The sequence below is a fragment of the Panthera pardus genome, unplaced genomic scaffold (assembly GCF_024362965.1).
Source record: "Panthera pardus isolate Hobbes unplaced genomic scaffold, ASM2436296v1 HiC_scaffold_15, whole genome shotgun sequence".
NCBI lineage: Eukaryota > Metazoa > Chordata > Mammalia > Carnivora > Felidae > Panthera > Panthera pardus.
Genome location: NW_026526710.1, coordinates 78,569,351 through 78,579,370, shown reverse-complemented (window position 1 = coordinate 78,579,370; position 10,020 = coordinate 78,569,351).

The following is a 10,020-nucleotide window of genomic DNA, read 5'->3' as shown; positions in this document are numbered from 1 at the left end:
AATAGCAAGGATATATTAGAAGTGCTGCATGGGAAAAATCTGCAGCCAAGAATACTCTATCCAACAAAAGCTATCATTCAGAATAGAAGGAGAGATAAAGAGTTTCCCAGACAAAAAAATAAAGGGATTTGTGATCACCAAACTAGTCTTGCAAGAAATATTAAAGGGGACATTTTGAGTGGAAAGGAGAGACCAAAAGTGAGTAAAAAGACAGAAACAAAAAGCTATACAAATAAATATTTGCATCAAAAAGCTCACACACACAAAAAGGATATAATATAGTAATTGTGGGGAGGAGAGGGGAAAAGAATGGGTTCAAACTTGATTGAACATCAATTTAATGTAGATTGCTACTTACAGGAGAGGTTATATACGAACCTAGTGGTAACCATATATCAAAAACCACTAATAAACATGCAAAGGATAAAGAGAAAGGAAAACAAAAATACTGTGAAAGAAAATCAGCAAACCATGAAAAAGGGGAAGACAAGAAAGGATCAGAGAAAATGTCCAGAAACAACCACAATACATGTAATAAAATGGCAATAAATACATGTCTATCAACAATTACTTTGAGTGTAAATGGACTAAATGCCCCAATGAAAAGACACAGGGTGTCAGAATAGATTAAAAGAAAAAAAGACCCATCTATACATTGCCAACAAGAGACTCATTTCAGACCTAAAAACACCTGCAGATTTAAAGTGAAGGGATGGAGAAACATTTATCATGCAAATGGATGTCAAAAGAAAGCTGGGGTAGCCATACTTGTATTGGACAAAATAGACTTCAAAACAAAGACTGTAACAAGAAACAAAGACGGGGAAATACAAGAAGATATAATAATTGTAAACATTCATGCACCCAACATTGAGACACCCAAATATATAAAACAAATAATAATAAACATAAAGGAACTAGTCAATAATAATACAATATTAGGGGACTTTAACACCTCAATCACATCAAGGGACAGATCATCTAAACAGAAAATAAGCAAGGAAACAATGGCATTGAATGGTACATTGGGCCAGATAGACTTAACAGATATATCAGAACATTCCATCCCAAAACAGCAGAATACACATTCTTTTCAAGTTCACCTGGGATATTCTGCAGAATAGACCACATATTAGATCACAAATCAGGCTTCAACAAATATGAAAAGATTGAAGTCATGCCATGCACCTTCTCTGACCATGATGCTAGAAAACTAGAAATTACTTACAAGAAAAAAAATCTGGAAAGACCACAAATATATGGAGGTTAAATAACATGCTTCTAAACAATAAATGGGTCAACCAGAAAATAAAGAAGTAAAACAAACAAACAAACAAACAAACAAACATGAAAACAAATGAAAATCAAAACACATGAGTCCAAAACATTTGGGATGCAGCAAAAGCAGTTCTAAGAGGGAAGTATATAGCAAGACAGACTTACATCAAGAAACATGAAAAATCTCAAGCACACAACCTAACCTTATACCTAAAGGTGCTAAAAGAAGAACAATAAATGAAGCCTAAGCCACCAGAAGGAAGGAAATAATAAAGATTAGAATATAAATAAATAATATAGAAACAAAAAAAGAGTAACTGAACAGATCAATGAAACTACTAGTTGGTTCTTTGAAAAAATTAATAAAATTGATAAACCTCTAACCAGACTTATCAAAAAGAAAAGAGAAAAGACCAAAATAAATAAAATTACAAATGAGAGAGGAGACATAACAACCAACACTACAGAAATGCAACAATTATAAGAGAGTATTATGAAAAAAATGCCAACAAATTGGACAACCAAAAAGAAATGAATAAATTCCTAGAAACATATAAACTACCAAAACTAAAACAAGGAAAGAAGTAGAAAACGGAGAAAGACGAATAACTAACAAATAAATTGAATTAGTAATCAAAAAACCTCCTAACAGACAAAAGCCCAGGGTCAGATGTCTTCCCAGGCAAATTCTACCAAACATTTAAAGAATAATGTGTACCTATTCTTCTCAAACTATTCAAAAAGTAGAAAAGAAGTAAAACTTCCAAATGAATTCTATGAGGCCAGCATCACCCTGCTACCAAAATCAGATAAAGACAACACCAAAAAGGAGAACTATAGGACAATATTTCTGATGAACATAGATGCAAAAATTCTCAATAACATACTATTAAACCATCATTCACCACAATCAAGTGGAATTTATTCCTGAGTTGCAAGGGTAGTTCAATATTCACAAATCAATCAATGTGATACATCGCATCAATAAAAGAAAGGATAAGAAACCTACAGCTCATATTATCCTAAATGGGGAAAAACTGAGATCTTTTCTTCTATGGTCAGGAACAAGACAGGGATGTCCACTCTCCCCACTGTTATTCAACATAGTACTGGAAATCCTAGTCTCAGCAATCTGACAGCAAGTAGAAATACAAGCATCCAAATTGGCAAGGAAGAAGTCAAACTTCCACTATTTTTAGATGACATGATACTATATATGAAAAACCCAAAAGTACCTACCAAAAACTGCTAGAACTGATAAATTAATTCAGTAAATTGTTAGGAGACAAAATCAATGTACAGAAATCTGTTGCATTTCTGTACATTAATAATGAAACAGCAGAACAAGCAATTAAGGAATCTAGCTCGTTGAAAATTGCACCCAAACAATAAGATACCTAGGAATAAACCTTACCAAAGAAATGAAGAAGACCCACACTAAAAGACTGATGAAAGAAATTGAAGATGACACAAAGAAATGGAAAGACATTCCACGCTCATGGACTGGAAGAACGAATCCTGTTAAAATGTTTATTCTACACAAGGCAATCTACACATTTAATGCAAACTCTATAAAAATATCAACAGCGTTTGTCACCGAGCTAGAACGAACAATCCTAAAATTGGTATGGAACCAAGTCAAAGCAGCCCTGAAAAAGAAAAGCAAAGCTGGGGGATCACAATTCCCAGACTTCAAGTTATATTACAAAGCTGTTGTGATCAACACAGTATGCCACTGGCACAAAAACAGACACATCGGCCAATGGAACAAAATAGAAGACCCAGAAATAAACTCACAACTGTAATTTCAACTAATCTTTGACAAAGCAGGAAAGAATATCCAGTTGGAAAAAGAATGTCTCTTCAACAAAAGGTGTTAGGAAAACTGATCAGCAACATGAAGATAAATACAACTAGACCACGTTCTTACAACATACACAAAAATAAATTCAGTATGGATTAAAGACTCAAATGTAAGACCTGAAACCACAAAAATCCTAGAAGAGAACACAGGCAGTAACTACTTTGACATCAGCCATAGCAACTTCTTTCTAGATATGTCTCCTGAGGTAAGGGAAACAAAATAAAAAATAAACTATTGACACTACATCACAGTGAAAAGTTTCTGCACATCCAAGGAAACAATCAACAAAACTAAAAGGCAGCCTACAGAATGGGTGAAGATATTTGCAAATGACATATCTGATAAAGGGTTAGTATCCAAAATAAAGAACTTATACCAAAAAAAAGAATACCCAAAAAACAAATAACCTGATTAAAATGGGCAGAAGACACGAATAGCCCTTTTTCCAAAACAGACATACGGTTTGCCAACAAACACATGAAAAGATTCTCAACATCATTCATCATCAGGGAAATGGACATCAAAACTACAATATCCTCTCATACCTGTCTGAGTGGCTAAAATCAACAACCAAAGTAACAAGAGGTGTTAGTGAGGACTTGGAGAAAGGGGAGCCCTCCTGCACTGTTGGAAGGAATGCAAACCAGTGCAGCCATTCTGGAAAATAGTATGAAAGTTCCTCAAAAAGTTAGAAATAGAACTACCCTAAGATCCAGCAATCGCACTACTAGGTATCCAAAGAATACAAAAATACTAATTCAAAGGGATACATATCCTGATGTTTATAGCAGCATTACCCACAATAGCCAAATTTTGGAAACAGCCCAAGTGTCCATCGACTGATGAATTGATAAAGTATATGTGATGTATATGTATCACATATGTATTGTGATATTACAATGTAATATACTTAGAGGTAAAAAAAGAACGAAATTTTACCATTTGCAACAACATGGATGGAGCTAGAGAGTATTATGCTAAACGAAATAAGTCAGGGAAAGAAATATGCTAGGAATCCACTTATATGTGGAATTAAAAAAAAAAAACAAGCAAAAGGAAAAAAGAGAGAGAGAGAGAGAGAGAGAGAGAGGCAAATAAAGAAACAGGCTGTAACTCTAGAGAACAAACTGATGTTTACCAGAAGGGGTGGGTGTAGAGATGGGTTAAATGGGTGACGGGATTAAAGAGTGCACTTTTGATTTGTATGGAAGTGTTGAAGCACTATATTGTAGACCTGAATCTAATATTACACTGTCTGTTAACTAAATGGAATTTGAATAAAATCTTTTAAAACTTTAAAAAAAAGAATTCTTAGAAATACATAACACTTGTTTTTGTTTTTATGATTTTTTTTTCTTTCCGAGGACTAATCTTTCCTCAATATTTTACAGTAGGTCATCTAATGTTTTATTTTTCATATTTTCGTTAACTAATAATAACCATGGAGCTATAAATTATAAATAACGATGGGGGTTATAGATACCGGAATTCAAATAATCCCTCAATTGATGTATTATTAGTGCGTGATCTAACTATTAATGAAAGAGAATAACAAGATTTCCTGCATACCAAACGCTCCTCTGACTTATCTAGGTATCTCACCTCACGTCATCCACACATCTCCTCAAGTGGACATTGTTATCAGTGCTATTCTGATTGAACTGAAGCTTGGAGAGATTAGTAAATTGCCCAAGATGAGACAGCCGGTGTGTTGTAGGTTTGACATTTGGCCCGAGGTCTATCTGACTCTAAAAGCTTATGCTCTTAACCTCTTCAACATAAAGCCTTCCGGAAAATAGACTCCAATCCTAACACCCGTATATAATTCCTTTGAGTCTCCTTAAGTAGTTTCAGTAACGTCTCTCTCCTGGCCAACACCAATTGTTAGAAAACACTTTCACATAACGTATGCTTTGCTATAACTTCTTCCTGAGTTTCCTCTGACTGCCCTCTGAAGCATCACAGAACATCCCCTCTGCCTACGCACATATGAGCATTCCAAAGGCTGTGGGTGAGCTCCACTGCACTTTCTCTTTTGGAAACAATTATCCTCACTTTTTCAGATGCTCCTTTCTATTCTCTACTCTCTATGATCCTTGCCATCAAAACCATAGCTTGCCATTGCACCTCCTTCTCGAAGTGAATTGAACAAGTCTTCCAACGAATTTGTCATGAAAGTGAAAATAAACAGAAACAGCAATAATTTAATGTTCACCCGTTGCCCTTTAGGATGGCAATTGCCACTGTTTAACACTGAATCAGCCTTGCTTATGGACATTACTGTCACTACTCCATGTGACTATTGGTGAGGCATGGTGTTCCCCAATGCCCAGCTGAGAACATGAATCATAGTAAACACATATTCATTAGCGTTAGATTCATGACTACACATTAAGTGAAAATAATTTTCAAAGAAAACTTTTATGAAGAGCTGTATCCAATAGAGTTTATTTCCTATAGTTTGGAAATCTCTCTTGTATGTCCCTTGTGTCTGGCCTGGAATTATTACTCAGCTTGAAAGCAGTGCTCTCTTCAGTAAAGTATGACATTGTCTTTCAATTGGCTCAGGATATTACCTCAGGCACCGTCACCCTTCCTCCATTTCAACCATTTTTAAAATATTTTTTAAAGTTTATTTATTTATTTTGAGAGAGAGGGGGAGAGACAGAGGAGCAGGAAGAGAGGGACAAAGAGAGAATCCCAAGCAGTCTTTGCACTGTCAGTGTGGAGCCAGACACGGGGCTCGAACCCACGCACTGTGAGATCATGGCCTGAGTGGAAATCAAGAGTTGGACGCCTAACGGACTGAGCCACCCAGGTGTGCCCTCCATGTCAACCATTTTAACTCTAGTGTGTTGCATGTGGTTTCGACACAATTGTTTCGCAAGGGATTTTCAGCATTAACTTTTTTTTCCTCATAACTCTAGAAGTTGTACCTGATAAATGCAGCAAAGCTTAGGAAGGAGTCCTACGAACCCAACATCTGCATTTATCTCGGACATCTGGCCAGTTGAGCTCGGTCATGTGTGCGTGATTCCTATTGTCTATAAGACTGAGTCTAACATGTTACATTGTCAGGCTTCAGTGTTCTGCATGCCTCTTTCCATGCTTCCATGCTTTCCATGGTTCTCCAGGATTCACAACTTCCTGGAAGCAGTATCCTTCTCCACTTTATTTAACAGACTTGTATTATCACCTTATTCCTGAAAGAATACGGATCAGGGGAAAGAGAGTCACTCTTAGAAAGTTATCATAGTTTTTTTGTAAGAACCTCAGAAACTTCTCAGCTTAGAAATTTCCTTTCAGAGACAGACTCGGGCAGAATCATGTAATTGCTGTCATCAGCTTTTGTACTTCCCTCAATCCTGTGTCACATATTCACTGTACTCTTCTTGGCTGCGCAAGAACCCCTACAAAAGTCTTATGCCTGGCACGTGGTTAATGTTTTAAATTCCAGACACCCTCTTGAAAATGTGTTTCTCTTCTATTCGGTTTTCTCATGACACTGTTTCCCCTGAAAAGATTTAGCTTTGCATATAGCTAATATATTGCTTTAAAATAAAATCCTTGAAATAATTATTTTACTAAAGTCATATCATCATATTATCTTAATTTAACTGATTGAAAAGTGACGTTGAAAGTGTAGGTCTCACAGGGGAAAATGTGGGGTCACCCTGGATGCCAGGGTCTTGCCACATTCCTCATGGTATTCTCTACGGCTGTTGAACATCACCTTTAGACCTACTTGATCTGTATTGATGTTGTTATCCCAAATGAGTATTGATCCCAATAGTTTAATAGTCCATAATTACTCTTTCCTACATACGCTCCATATGTCCATACACTCATGTGTCCTCTTATTTTAAAATAAAATCAATCACTTGAGTGTATTATATGTCTGTGTGTGTGTGTGTGTGTGTCTGTGTGTGTGTGTCTGTGTGTGCATACATATATTAATTTAAATATCTCTTCTATATGCCTTTCATCTTGTACAGGAGAATTTGAGGATTAAAGACTCTGCCGCCAAGTTATATCCATCCATGTGAGGAGCAGTGGTCAGATTTTATAATGATGTTCTTTGCCTCTAATTGCTTGTTGTTCCATACACTAATCACCCTCTGCCCGAGGACATTTTTCATGAACTCCCTTGGTGTACTCTCTTTTCTTAGCCTTAGCTTCAGTTCATGGCCTCTTATTTTTCAGTCCATTACCTCCTCAAATAATTTGTGGCTTACTGTTTTATATGTCCTTCAAAATTTTATTCAACTCAAATAACATTTTTCTCATTTTATATTCATTTGCTTTAAGGTTCTCTTATTTTCTCTGTGTAGTTCTTATCTATAGGTAAGGCATTAACTTTCATATTTTTTTCACCCTCATGACTTATATGTTTAAGAGCCTATATAACACCACGATTATGTACTGGTTCTCTGTCTGACATGCATTCAATAGGGATGTGAACAAGAATTAAATACTGCCAATGAACGAATCTAAGTGATTTCCAGTGTAGAAAGCTATGAACCATCTATTATACTTTTGTTTTGTTTTAGGAGGTTGGAAAATAGGTTTGTGATAAAGACAAACAACCTCTAGGAAGGTAGTTAGGTGGGGGAAAAGTCTGACGAGAATATTTTGTCACGGTAAGGGATTTAGTTTTGTTTTGTTGATAATGTAGGCAGGATCTACTTTACTCATATAATCACAGCTGCATATCAGGGTTAGGGTTTCTTTTCCTGTTAGATCTTGGCAAAACATATAGAAAGTAAAAACTAGACAAGTTCAGGAAGTCATATGATAAAATGTATTTAATTAATTAATCATCCAATGACCCAAATTATGTCTTAAGGTTAAGACAAGAAACTGGGTGTTGACATATAGGTAGTAAATACACCAGAGAAACTGCACATTTTCACCACTTAGCTTAAACAGTTTTCACTTATTTTCGTCAACAGGCAACATGGCAATTGTGAGCAAGCAAGCTAGTGAGGAGAGTGGAAGATCCAGGCTACCTTCAAGGGATTGACTAAGATCAGCCAATCTCTCACACTCACTCAGCCACCACTCGTTCTTGGCTAGCTTGCTCAATGGTCTCCACTTAAAGATGTCTTAAGGGACTGGATTCCACAGGATCACCCTGTAGTGGCCTGCAAAGCAGCTCAGCACATTCCAGAAAGATGCACAGAGTCAATACTTGATGTTATCTGGCAGGCCAGACCTTTCTACTAATTGAAGCAACTTAGTATTCTTGGTGTGCTTCAATGTTGGTTGGTTCACAGTTGCGTCAACCATAATCTGATGATACATTCACACGCACATGTGTATGTATGTATGTGTGTATGCAGGTATGGTGTTCATTTCACATCATTCTTTACCAATATATTCTAGAGTTTTTCAGTACTGTCCAAACTTATTGCCTACTAGTTTATAGTGGTATTTTACTCTATTCGACCATGTGGTCGTATGCTTAAGGGAAAAATAAAGGTTTATAGCTACACTCGAAGAAAACATGTCTATAAGCAAAGAAACATTTTGCAGTGGGAAAACTTGGCTGCGTTCAAGTTCACATTAAAATTCACCCCTATTCAAATCCACATAATTCACTTCACGATCATAATATATATTACTTGTTGGATTTTGGTAATAAGATTTTTAAAGGGTCAATTCTAAAAATGATAAATTAACCAAACATTTTAGCATTGCCATTTCAAAACATGTCTCTCCTGTTATCTAGTGAATTAAAATATCTTTATAAAAATATTTCTTTTGAAACCCAAAGCTCTCCCACCACAAAGAAAGGTCTAACTCTAACACTTAGGCAATTTTTTTTTTCTCCTGGAAGAGAAAAAATTTTAGATCAAAACAAAAATTCTCGAAATGATTGGTATCCAAATGATTTGCATCTGAGGCCAGCAAGAGCTACTGGTTGCTTACAGTGGAGGAAGTTAGGGGAAATAAAAGGTTACAAAGCAGTATTAAGGGACTTTCAGTAAAACTGAATGGAAAGCGGTATCAAATTTCACAGAAAACCCTTCTGAAATTAGGAAATTTCTTAAGAAAGTTGCAACATTCTTCTCAATAAAATACCGTAATTACACTCTGCTTTCCCCTCCCTCATCTTGTCATTATCCTCTCAGTTTAGATACTTTTCATGGTGAGCAGGAATCTCAGTTTTACATTTACGGAAAGAAAAATCAAAGGAAATTGCAATTGCCTCATAGCCAAAAATGAAATATAAATAAAAAAAACACCCTTTTTTGGGATGTGCCATAAAATGTTATTAGTAAGGATCATAAATAAAGTTTAATTTTCAGCTGCCTAAAACCATTATCAAAGGTTGGCTCATTATAAAAGAATGATTCCCTAAATCAGAAAATAATTAGGTACAGAATAAAAAATGAGAAGGTATGTATTTCTGGAGGTCATGTCCTACCCAAAATAGCCCAAAATAAAATTGGCCCTTATGCGGAATTGAGAATTATGTTTCCAAAGACCTCTAGTATATAAAAAAACTATAACTGAATTTTCTTTGTGAAGTTGAAGTAAAATAGAAATGCCTCTATGGTAATCCGTAGTTTGAAAGATGACTAAATGGAGGCAGAACAAAGGCTGAGCCAAAATAATACGAAAATCTCTGGTTAGGCTAATCACCATGCCTTCTCAAAACACTTTTGCTGTAGAATCATAAAGTTTAGAAAATGTTTTGATCTAATAGAAACTCCTGATCATTTTTGTAATGGTGAAAACTGCCTGAGAGGAGAAGTGGCCTTTTTCATGTCAAATCAACTTTGGCACTAATAAACTGCACTAAAAGTAGCTTTAAGAAGCTTCCTCTAGACGTGTCACATGCCATTAACCTGAGCAGGTCAAAATAGAAAGCC